General features: G+C 38.5%; 1 long non-coding RNA gene across 1 annotated transcript in view; it reads right to left on the reverse strand.

The window, feature by feature from the left end:
* Positions 1–12,629, reverse strand: part of LOC133269806 (uncharacterized) — a 33,609-nt gene extending 20,980 nt beyond the window's left edge. Inside the window, exon 1 of the long non-coding RNA XR_009743551.1 lies at positions 12,449–12,629. This is a non-coding gene — a long non-coding RNA (uncharacterized LOC133269806). The remainder of the gene's footprint in view (positions 1–12,448) is intronic.
* Between the last annotated feature and the right edge of the window lie 690 nt (positions 12,630–13,319).

Consider the following 13,319-nt stretch of genomic DNA (forward strand, 5'->3'; position numbering starts at 1 on the left):
CCAAGCTGTAGCAGGGAAAGAGTGTGAGAAGTCCTTCCCTAAGGAGGACGGAGCGGCAGAGACAATGTGTGATGAACTGACCCCAACTCCCATTCCCTGTGCCCCTGCATCACTGGGGGTGAGGAGGTACAGAATTCAGGAACAAAGTTGAGCCCGGAAAGAATGGAAGGGTGGAGAGAAGATGTTTTCAGATAAGTTTTTATTTCTCACTACACTTCTTTGATTTGATTGGCAATAAATTAAACTAATTTCCCCAGTCAATTCTCTTTTGTCTGTGACAGTAGTTGGTGAATGATCTCTCCCTGTCCTTATCAAGACCCATGAGCCTTATTTTCCTCTCCCTTGTCTAGCTGAAAAGGGAAGTGATAGAGTGGCTTTGGTGGGTACCTGGTGTCCCTCCAGGTTCATTCCACCATGTGACCAGCAACAGAGAGAATGCAAAATAGGTATTGTATGTGATCATCGGCAGAAACTGTTGGTCTAAGTTATTTTATATGAACTGAATGTATCTTCTAAAAGGATAAACAGATACATTCCAATGAACAGAAAAGCAGAATCATCACAAATCCTGGATGTCAGTCTGCAGTTCAAAAGATGCAGGTTCAGTGGCTTGCTGTCTACGGACTGCTGCCTTTGGCAAGTACAATACTATGTCTATGACCTAAAGATAACATTGCCTACTTCTACAAACATTTCTGCCTGCAACCTGCCATCTAGTACAATAGAATAAGGAGGGGAGAAGGTGAGTTCCTAATTTACATCAGCAGATGGAAAGAAATTAAATAGGTGAAGTAAGTTAAACTGGAAATGAAGTTAGGGAACAACTATTACAGTTTATTGAGTAGGGCCCTTCTAAGGACTGTAGCAGAAGATCCTGCTCATGACATTCATCTGATGTAAGTCTGGAAAAAAATAACAATCATGGCAGTGCACTAGAGGATTTGTCTGGTCTGGAAAAAATGATTTCCTAGGGAATTTTTTTTATTTAATCTACCTGTATTTCTATCTAGTTTCTCTGATGATTTACAAGACTAGATATCCAGTATTTCTTGCCATGGTGAGAACGAGTCTTATAAAGCACAAACTAGTGCTTCAGACTAACACTTGTCCTTCTTTTCACCTTGATTTTAAAATCTCCCAGCCTGTGCCAGTGAAAGTTGTTGCACATTTAATTAGCTATTTTGGTTGATGCAGAGTTAAAGACAGTTCAGTAAATAATCCATCTATTATTTCCATCCTCATAAGTCAATAATGAAACGATGTCACTCACCAAACAGCATATGCAAATAAATGTGTATGTGATAGACTGCAGCTGAATTTGCTGGCATCTAATAAGTGTTTAATTGCTTTGGAGTGTTACTAAAAACAGCAATATTATTAGGACTTTTTTCTTGAAAATTGGTTTTAGAAGCATACGGTCAGTGTTGTATAATCATAGTCTTATAATTAAAACTAAATAGGTTAGAAATTACAAGGTAGAAAAGATCAACAGCATGTATATTTATGGCTAAACAGAGATTAGTGTGTTGTGGGGGGTGCTTGCGTGTAGGTCTTAACATTGTGCTCAAGTAACATGCCTGCTGGGAATTACCATTATGGCTTAGGAAGAACTGTGGTTATCTAAGGAGGCCTCAGGGAAATGAATTCTTAGTTGGGGCTGGCATGAGTATAAATTAACCAATTAAGACACCTGTATCAATATAAGCATCCTGACTGATTGTTTAATAGGATAATTGGAATTCTGTAGAGGAAATAAGGTTGATTACAAGGATCAAACAGAGGGAAAGCTAAGCATTTGTCTCTTGCTCATCACAAACCATAGTTTAGGGGCCAATGAATTTGTTATGAGGCTGCTGATGTGGAATAAACAGCAGTATAGGGAGTGAAAGATCAGATCGTTACCTTTTAATGCTTAAAACAAAATTGTGTATATACTTACCTATGAATAAATAGACAAAGCTCTGCATGTTTAAGAATAAACATGAAGTCTACATTCCAACTTTTTGTATATATTTTAATTCCCAAAATATACTAATTCTACCTGATGAGTTGTTCTTGATAAAACACAATTTAGCAGATGATTTTTCCTATCACTTTCCATACATCTATAAAACAGTTTGCAATGTTACTACAATACCAAGTACTTCTAATCCTTGGCTTTGACGGATAGATTTATCCATCAAGGCAAATGATGAACAGCTAATGGAGAAGAAAAAGTTAAAAGGGCCAAGGAGCTATTGGGTTCTTCCACTCAAGGAGGTATGATGGTGGATTATTTACTCTATAAACAGAAGACAAACTGATCTCCACAGAATGGTGTCATGGTTTAAACCCTACCCAGACAGCTTGTTCACTCACTCCCAGTGAATGGTGCCGGGCTGAGAGCAATCGAGGGCCCTCCACCCACCCCGGGGCTCTTCCCTTCCCCTCTCCCGGAGGAACGGGGAGGAGAATCAAAAGAGTGCAACTCCCACGGGTTGAGACAAGAAAAGTCCAGCAACCAATGTACAACACAAATCACCACCGCTACCACCATGGGAAGAACTGAAAGAAAATTCACCATATTTCCAGGAAGACATCTTTCACAAAAGGTCAGCAGGCCTTTCACCAGAGTATGCTTGAAAAAGAAAATGAAATGGCATTTGTGGTTTGTTGCGTCCAAATGTATGCTTTCCTCTGAAGAATTCAAAATACTTTTGGGGAACTGAGTCCTACTTAGTTTCTTTTTCATGTTTCTGACGAGTAAAAAGATATTTGGGAGAAAAAAAAAAAAAAAATTGAATAAAACAAAAGACCTGGTGTTATATGTTCTTCATGTGCCAGCTGAATGTTTTGGGTGTATCAGACATGCCATATTTTACCTAGAATATCCACTGAGAAACAATAAAGAACATGTAACTCTCTCTTCATTTAGTCCCATTCTCCTGCCTTTCCTCCCACTCTTTTCCTTGCCGCCTTAAATTGGACAACCACCATTGGAGGCGGAGTTAAACTGAAACCAGTTCCAAAAAAAAAACAAACCCAAACCAACAAAGGTATAGCGTCCAACACAGTTATACAGTTTGCAGAGTCCAAATACATTTAGACTCCATGATCTTAAAGGTCTTTTCCAACCTAAATGTTTCTCTGATTCAATGAATTTTGTATGTACTCTTCTGGAACTACTGGCTGTGCTCAGAGATAGCATTAGACCCAGGAGGTTCCTCAAGAAAGGGTAAGCCTCAAGCCTTATCTCTCATCCTGCATAAAATAAGTTGTAGCACTACTTGATCTAGCCTGTGGAAAACCTGGACAACTACCCTGCCTGCCTGCAAACCCAGCTCTGCACTCTAGACAATCTGTCATGGAATGATTTCATTAGTATTTAGTCATCATGTTTTTCTGTAGTGGACCACTGTGATGCAGTGTGTTTCTCCCTAAAATCTGTACTAAACTATTGCTGTTCATGCTCAGAAAACATACTTGTGGAATGAAAGACAGTACACCCACTTTAAGCTTCCTATTGTGGTATTCTCCAAAATAAGGGAAAAACTGTGATCCCCTTCAGTTTTTACCTATAATGGAGTAATTGATATATAGAATATAGCATTCCTAATACCTGGAAATAGAGTAGTGGCTAGTAGGAAAACTTAACTGAAGTGTGCTTGATAACACAGAAAATTAAAATGTAATTTGCACTATATTTCCCTGTATAAATGCAGAATCATAGAATAGTTAGGGTTGGAAAGGACCTTAAGATCATCTAGTTCCAACCCCCCTGCTATGGGGAGGGACACCTTTCACTAAACCATGCTGCCCAAGACTCCATCCAACCTGGCCTTGAACACTGCCAGGGATGGAGCATTCACAACATCCTTGGGCAACCCATTCCACTGCCTTGTTTACTTTTTAATTCCAGCCCATACTTTTTGCAGGGCAGGGATTTCTAAAGGACTCCAACTGTAATACACTATATCTCTTAGGATGTATTTCTTCCATGTGGTACACTATGAGAATCCCGTAGCTCAATTTGGGAACTGTAGTATTAGTTGGGAACCATGAAATCGAGTAAGGATGAGGACTATAACTCTCTTTAGGTTACAGGAATTTGCAAAGGCTCTTCCATTCCAAGAATATAAAAATATTTTCTTTTGATTGAAAATGTCCATCAGTGTTCCAATTTAACGGAACAGCGACATTTCAGCACTTTGCCTAATTTTACATCAAAACAAAACATGAAAAGGGATGGAAACTCTCAATTTCATAATAAATGACACTGTCAAAGACACATAGCACACCATAGTGTTATCAAAACTTAACAGTAAAATAAATAAAAGTACACTGTAAGCTCTGGAACACATGCTGAAATATTTACTATCTTCTATAATAGGAATCTATCAATCTTACCAAACTTCTCTGATAAACTTTGCCCCTTCTGGACCTGGTGTTTTTTGCAGACTGTACAAAAGAAACTAACAATTCTTTCCTAGCATTACACATCCAGAAATAAAACACATGCTGATGGAAACTGAGGACATGCAGAAATTCTTTAAATGCAGCCACATTGAACATGCATTAGTATTCCTCCATAGAAGAAAATTAGACAAGCTACAACATTAGGAGGAAAGAATAAAAAAATATGGACTTTCTACAGGCACACAATAGAGTTAGTGTCTCAGTAGATACCAGATTCTGCTTTGAAATCTGTTTTATTGACCTGAAGCTTGAGCAAGTGGAATGACTCAAGGGTAGTTGACAGCAGACAGAGAAAGAACTGAGATGTTGTCGTATATGCCTGAAGCTGTTTTTTGCACTACAAACCCCTCCAATACATGTATATCTTGGAATTAAATGCTATAGATAAATCTTTGCTGAATACAACTATCATGGCTTTCAGATATGCCTATTCTGGAAAACCTCACAAATAAAAAATAAAAATAGAAATTACATCACAATGAAAATAACGTGGTTTTCTCTTGGCATTTCATATAGCATAAGGTAAAGTACACCCTATGCTGCCAAGAACAGCAGCATGATTAGGACTTTGAAATCTTTACCTTTTATCTGAAATGCTCTGTGAAATCAAATTCAGACAGAGAGAAAAGGGGAAGCAAACACATTTACTCTGCAATAGCAATTAATCAAGAGATCTTTTTGAGGGAACGTTAAGTGAATCACCAGATTCTTCAAATAATATGATAATTGAAACACAGGTGTTGAATATCCAGTTATCTGCAGATCTGTCTTCTCCCAGAGAATAGAAAGGGCACAGAAGAGTTAGCCTATGGTGAATGACACTGTGGGGAGGGGAACAGCCCATCTGTGAAGGGAGGAAAAATCTATCTCAACCTAAAATTTGTCGTCAGCTATGTTGAACAGGCAGTCTTTTCAAATACATGAAAAATGACACTGCTGTTCATTCAGTAGACATCACACAGGTTGCCACACTAAATTGTTACCAATACTTCCCCAGGGACCAAGAGATGTTATGCATTCAGCTGCAGAACACCACAGACCAAAGGTGTGCTCAAGTGGAAATTACAGCTAATCAGTAAGAATTATCAAAGAGTTATGTGTAACTAACCTCTACAGTTTGTTCCCCAAAAAAATGAGCATCGAGGCTTTTAGCATCTCTCTTTACACTTATACTGCATTTCAGGAAATGAGAAACCTTTCATCTCTGGCTACAAGGCAGTAGTAATGTTTTGTTTTGACATCAGGTCTGGGGAACAGATTCATCCAAATCAGTCATTGATTTGCACAGCTACAAAGAAAGGGTGCACTTTCAGCCCATTTGCCTTTTACATATATTTTAAGAAGGGCACAGGTTTATAAACCAATCAGCTCAATAATGCTGTATGCAGAAAAATATGTGGATAATTCTCATCTGGCTTCTTCATGCAGTTTCATGGGGAATCTTAGCTGCAGGCCAAACAACTGTGAAAGCAAAGCTTTTCCCCCTCAGAATTTTAGTGAAGTGCACATAATACATCTTTAAGTAAATTAGGGTTGTAACAGGTTTCAACAGCTCCATCTTAGGAAGTCAAATGCAAACCAAAAATAGATGCTGTTTTCAATTTCCTGAGCAGAGAAGTGATTTGAAAACCTCCCTTGCCACAAGAAACAAACAAATAGAAAAAAACAAATTTGGTAATTATTCAGTAAATACAAATGCTTATTTATTATTTAAATTCAGGACCCAGGAAATTATTTGAGAGAGTCAATCAACCAGCAATGGCAGGAAACAAGTGTGACCCTCCAAGAAAACTCCTTCCTCTGTACATATATGCTTTGTGGTATTTACAACAGAAAACTCAACTTGGAGTATGCAATGGTTGTTAAAGATATCTGTGCAGAGCAGTGCAGAACATCTAAATAGTCATGTACTGTAAGTATACCTATGTTTTAAGGGACAGGCAAACTATAGGCGAAGTTATGAGCAGATACTGCTTATAGAAATAAACAGTAAAATACAGTCTAAACAACGCAGCTTTTAACATCAACTTGAATTATGAAAAGGAGAAAAAAAAAACAACTTGGAAAATTTCTACAGAATGGCATAGCCATCAAATCAGTAGTAAATACAGCAAGCATTTTAAAGCAGAAGAGCCCCTACCTTTATTGCCTTTAGGTCTGATAGGATTATATGCAATTTCACAGGTAACTACTACTGGAGTTGTCTGAAGTAAGAAATTGCATTTTCAAAAATGGAAATGAGATGGTCTCACTTGAAGGTTTAGTACTTCCTTAAAATATTTACGTAACAGAAGTGGTCTCTGTCAAGGAAATATAGATGTGTTGAATGAGAGGACAAAAAAATCAAACAACAAAAAAGCCACAGCTAAGCATTAAGCTCCATTTTTAGTACGTACTTTTCCCAAAAGCGTAAAAACACAGTGTATGATTTCATAAACACAGCTGAGATAAAATCCCCGAAAAAAGATTTGTTTCACTGGATGTACTTGACTAGTATAAACCAGACTCTCCCTGAGTTTGCTAAAAAGACATGCATGTTAAACTATTTTTCTTGATGTCTGTTAGCAGAACTGGCAACAAGTAACCAAAATTAATTACTTTTTGTATCATTGTTGCTAATGAGAGCGTGATGTTCTCCTGTTTGCTTTTCTGAAGGTCATGTCTATGACACTCATCATTAATAGCAGTTTCTCTAGATGTAAAAAGGCAGCATGGTTATCATGACATCAAACTAATTGTGATTAGCTTGAAGAAAGCAAGCAAAGGATCCCTTCATCTCTAGCTCTGTAGGACAAGAAGAAGAGTGAGAACAAGGGAAATGTTTATAACATTTTATATAAGAAATGCTTGATTTTATTCTGGTTATGTGGAATCACATCTGAAGAAAGTGAAAGGAGAAAAAGGGGAAGTATTTCATGGGTCCTTAGAAAAATAACAAATGGGTTGTTAACTGGCAAGTACTTAAATGGCTGGCTCTAATCAGGGTAAATGGACTTGTTTCTCCAACACTGGGTCTCACACCAAAACAACAAGAAACAATTGAAAAATCTCTGCTGAAGAAAGCAAGAGGAAGTGGGTTGTCACCAGCTGTTCAAAGACAAGATCCTGCCACAAATGTGTAGCAGCAGATGCCATGTGAAGCATGGGGAATGTAAACGCGTATGAGTCATCACATAAGGTTGGAAGGGGTACAAGCTGCAGGCCAGATCCTGGGGAAAAAAAGATATTTTGGCTTTAATAGTTTCTCCACTTCCTTTGTACTTTGTTCAAGTACACAGTGTATATATATATTTTTTTTTTCTTTTGGAAGAAGGTTTCCTTAAGCCCTGTTAAAGAACCACAAGCATGAGGAACGTATCTTACAGAGATAATATGCAATGAGCCTATCACATCGAAAAGATGGTCCAGTATCATTTTCTGTCCGGCAGGGAAAGTAGTTTTAAACAATTCTCCCTCTCCCCTCTTGTTTTATGTTAATGATAATAACAAAAATTGTTAAAAGAATATTTTTTATAATTGGCAACATTTCATCGATTTGTTTTCCACATCATGGTCATAAGTAGCTCAACTGGCACACTGGGAAAAAAATAGAAAATTGCTGTAGTAGCAGAAATAGAATAGCTACCCCCTGTGTCTGACACTGATAATCCCAAGTGTCCCACCTCAGTTAGGGTGCCCCTTGCCAAGGGGGAAAGTCTTTTTAATGGTTAAAGTATGATGGGACTTCAACTGCAGTAGGATGTGCTCCCAGAAATTTCAGTTAAACCCTGTTTCTTTAAAAGAAATGGGAAGGAAAAGACAGAGGGAGAAGTCCCAGACTCAGCTCCTGCCTTGGCTGTCTCAGCAGTATATACCTAGGCACACTTATGCTCTAGTCATTATAAAATACACACTGCTTTACACAATCCCATAATCTTATAACAAAATAGATCATTGAGGATTATCAAATTTTCATGTTTAATTACAAATTTCTTTACTTGTTTTTGCCCAGCAACACCAAGCTCTCATGTAGAGAGGAGAAAAAAGGCATTAGCAGAAGACTGCATAGGGGTTGACTTTTTTGTATCATGCTACCATGTGACAAATCCCGAGAATTACTTCCTGCCAGCTGCCCTGAGGCAGCCATTCCTGATTTCTCCACTGAATTCAAACTATTTAACAAAACAAACAGGAAGAGGCTTTAAGATTGGTAAGCCCTGGGGAACAAATTAATTGGAAAAGGAATGAAATCAGTTTCTACTGCTCTTCATTCCTTGCTTGTCAGACATGATGTTGAAAGAAGCTGCTAGTGGCATTATGTACGATTCAACCCAGATTCTTCTCCCATGATGCAGTCACTTCTCTGATCATGTTTACCATGGCTGGTGGTTGGGTTGCCACCATTGGAAGGGATGGGACAGCATGGGAAAGCCTGGCAGCACCCATGATTGGTCCTCATACCTGAAAGGCAAACTGCAAGGTAGCCCAAATCTATAGCTCACTGTGTTTCATACTTCAGTGGTAAAAGCGGACCACAAAGCAGTTGTCATACTTCCAAAGGAGGGGAAGTCTAGCCTGACTTGGTTTTGTCATAAGTGATTAGATTTTATATTGTGCTTATGTACTTCTAATCAAATTTACATGTTGGTTCAAAATCAGCCTAGCAGAAAACCTCTCATTTTCTCACCCATTCTACTTCACTTATGACCTGGATTTCTCAAAATTTTGAGGTTTTGTTTTTTTTTTTTGTTGTGGTTTGTTGGGGTTTTTTGGTTTTTTTTGTTTTTTTCTTTTTTTTCCCTGACCAGGCCCAGTTCTGTTTAGTTTATAAAATTTGAAACATTCATAGCCCAGGGTTCCAAAAGCAGTGAATATTTATCTTCCCAGCACACTCAGAGGTGTCTCACAGCATGACTTCACATTAGAAGTGTCCCACCTGTGGGGATCATTCAAAAAACCATGGATTACAAGTCTGTACAACAAATAAGAAGATCAATACCCAAATTATGGGTGTTATTAACTTAAAAAAGGTTGTATATCTGATGATACACTGTACCAACACTGATTTATAGATGCTGTACTAGCACAACTCTCCTCTGTGAAGATAGCATTTCAGCTATTAAGTTAGAATCATAGAATCACAGAATAGTTAGGGTTGGAAAGGACCTTAAGATCATCTAGTTCCAACCCCCCTGCCATGGGGAGGGACACTTCACACTAAACCATCCCACCCAAGGCTTCATCGAACCTGGCCTTGAACTCTGCCAGAGATGGAGCATTCACAACCTCCCTGGGCAACCCGTTCCAGTGCCTCACCACCCTCACAGGAAAGAATTTCCTCCTTATATCAAATCTAAGTTATAACATTATTTCCCAGTTCTTGTTCTGTGCCTTCTCATGAATGAGCTGCAAATGACACAATGCACACCTCTCACCATTTACAAAGGTATCCCCTACCTCCAACAACAAGGAACAAAAAGGGTTTCTCAGCTAGCTTCAGAGCACACTGAAATATTACAGTTTAAAGAACACAGTGACTAGTGACAAATCACAGGCAGGACTCCAATGATGACAGTTGCTTAGAAAATCCTAGAATGGTTTGAGAATACTGTAAGCAAAACTGTGTGGCCCTGCAGGTATCTTCTGTTAATTTGTTGCAAGTATTTTTCCCTTTACAGACTGATGCCACACTTAAGAAAAAGCAACCCCCACACCATCTATCTCCAAAAACGCAAGAAAACCTTAACATTAATGAGATTATTTTCCTATTCAAGGCAGAGCAACGAAGTTTCCTGTCACTTTTAACACTTGACAAGCAAATATGGTTCCTTCCGTTTTGCAGACAGGAAATTAAGGTGCAGCAGTGGCACTGGAATTAGCAACTATCTAGAGGCCATTTTAGGCCAAGAAAGTTTTGCCATTGATTTTAAAGCACCAAGATATAATGTATCCTCCAGTATCCTGCCCTTTCCTATTTTTCCCAAACTTAGGGTGAACCATTAAATTGATGCTTGCCCTGTAAATCCCATAAACTATTAATGCAGTTCCCTCAGCCGGAAGATAGATTAATGACCTGAAACTACTGTGCAATATTTGCTACTTCAGTGCAAATTAATATCATATTTTACACTCATTTTATGTCCACATCCAGCACTTCCTCCTGAAAAGGATACCAGAAGGAGCTGGATATTTAAATGTCAAAGTTCTAAATCTTATCTTCAAATTTTTAATCAAACTGTTTAACACTTGAGTCTTAAACTTCTGTGTTTCCTTTTTTTATACTTTTCCCATCTCACATTTTTCTGCTAAGAACAGAGAAAAAATTAAAAGTTCACATGTGCTTAGGAGTTTTTTAAAATACTAATAAAGTTTTTTAAATGCTTTATGTTCTTCAGAATTTCATGCTCCTCTATACTCCACGGCTTGGGCTGGGACTGAATACAGATGTCTTCTATTTCACCCAAGTCTAAGTTTTAAAGTAGATAGTCTTAAAGTTTCTGGGTATTGCATGCTATACTGCAAAGTCCGTCCACAGTCTCATATCTTTTTTTTTTCTTTTAAATATCTATTATTCTTCTACTGCCTAAACCAACATAGTTCATTAAATACATTTCTCTGATATTGGATGCAGTTTCTGGAGAAAGCAAACGCATGAGAACATTAAAATGGCTGGATGCGTAAGACACGTTTAGTTATAGAAGACTCCAGTCAAGTCTCATTTCTGTAGGAATTAAAAATTATGGCAAAGTCTCAGTTTCTCAGGCAGGCACATCAGGCTATTACAAGAAATAAAGGAAGTGGCAGTGGAAGAAAAGTCAAAGTTGTTTTCTCTCACTTCAAACCCTCAAAATAATAATAATAATAATAATAATAATAATAAGAAGAAGAAGAAGAAGAAGACGAAGAGGAAGAAGAAGTAGTAAAAAAATCACAGCAAAAACCCCAGCAGTTTGAAATGAAACTATGCATTTTGTTTTATCTATTTTTTGCTATTATTAGAATTTATGAAGAAAACATAGCCACTTTACAAAGGCTTTATTGTTGAATCCTCATACTCTATTTTGGCACCAGCATTGCACTTAATCAAGCTGCCTTGTAACCCTCATTAGACGTATCGGGGATCATGGTCAAAGCACTTTCTGGGAGCACATTTCGGACACTCGCCCTTCTCTTTATTAGAAACATCCTTCACATCCAGCCTAAACATAGTCAAAATATACTAGAATAGACTATTTCAGTTGGAAGGGACCTACAAGGATCACCTAGTACAGCTGTCTGAACAAGTCAAGGCTGACAAAGCTAAAGAATGTTGTTAAAGGCATCATGCAAATGTTTCTTAAACACTCACAGGCATGGAGCATCAACCACCTCTCTAGGAAGCCTGTTAGTGTTTGACAACCCTCTCAGTTAAGAAATGCTTCCTAATGTCAAGTCTAAACCTCTTCTGGTGCAGCAGTCAGTAGTGACTCCTGACTGTAGGAGTTGTATCTGCTTCCTTTGTCAGGCTAGTGATTTTTTGTTTAGTCTCTTGACATCCCATTTCCCAATTGTGCTCTTTCTCACTGCTCTTCAAAGCAGCTAATCCTCTCCACAGTTCTCCCTCTAGTGACTGGTTTCCTCCCTGTCCTTGTTGGCATGCTCCTGTGGGTTGTTCTTTCTATCTGTGAATAAACCTGTCACATCTTCCTGTTCAACAAGGGCGTCTAAGTCTTTCTGTCTTCTCTTTCTCACATAATTTCCTCAGTGGCCATCTGAATGCCACCATTTGTGTGACTGTACAGTCTAGTTTTTCTCCCTTCCAGTTTGTGAAGATACATTGGCAATTGATTGTGCCATGGCCTGAGATTCAGCTCAGTGATCTGACCATGAGAAATTACCAGATGTGGCAGAAAACAGAGCAAGAAGTTAGCAAGTGTTATGGGTAATATCATGAAGAATGACTGAATTTCACAGATGGTTAAGAGAGAGTGATGTGAAGATGCCAAATGGGAGGTTTAGATTGGATATTATTCACCAAAAGGATTATCAAGCGCTGAACAGTCTGTCCAGGGAAGTGGCTGAGTCACCATCCCTGGAGGTATTTAAAAGACATGTAGATGTGGTGTTTAGGGACATGGTTTAGTGGGACTTGGCAGTGTTAACAGTTGGACTCGATGGTCTTACAGGTCTTTTCCAATCTAAATGATTCTATGATTCCATGAAATTTATTGGCTAGGTACCCTATCAGAAACATCACGTTTGGATACAGAGGTGGCAAAAGTGAGACATGGGGAAAAAGTAATCAGGGTGGGTTTTGATTTGAGAGGAGACAATATTAGAGAAAGGGAAATGATCAAGGTAAATAGGAGAACGGGCATGGGAAATGGAGCAGAAGGGTACAAAAGGAGCCAACTGAGTTGCTGGCCAGTATGCTTGAGCTCTGCACATGATCATCTCAATCCATTCTATCTTCTTATTCAACTCAACTCCTAACTATTTTCTGTTAGGCTTTGCCTAACATGGGAATTATTGCACAGACACTCCTTGTGAGAAATAGCTGCAGTCAGGTGTCTGCAGTTGGATGATCTATTGCCCACAGCTTCTGTATCCCGTCATCCTTGTTTGCTTCATTTTTTTTTCCCTTGAAGTTAGGAAAGAGAGATAAAAGACTACAGCAGCAAGGGAGGTAGCAGTGCAGGGAACATGAAAAAACAAACTCCCCCATAAAATCCTATCCAGACACTGCTGTTTATTGCTGTTGGTTCATTGGTGCCCAAGTTGCTAAGCTGTTTGGCAGGGAAAATCAGAACATACTGGACTCCACTCTGCTGTAGCCAGCATGCTTTCAGTACCCAACACAATTAATTTAATGTAGGTTTGAGTATCTCCGCACTGCAGCACTGCCA

This window comes from Pezoporus flaviventris, unplaced genomic scaffold (assembly GCF_033815535.1).
Source record: "Pezoporus flaviventris isolate CSIRO_AGI_PZ_B2104156 unplaced genomic scaffold, CSIRO_AGI_Pfla_v1 ptg000015l, whole genome shotgun sequence".
Classification (NCBI taxonomy): domain Eukaryota; kingdom Metazoa; phylum Chordata; class Aves; order Psittaciformes; family Psittacidae; genus Pezoporus; species Pezoporus flaviventris.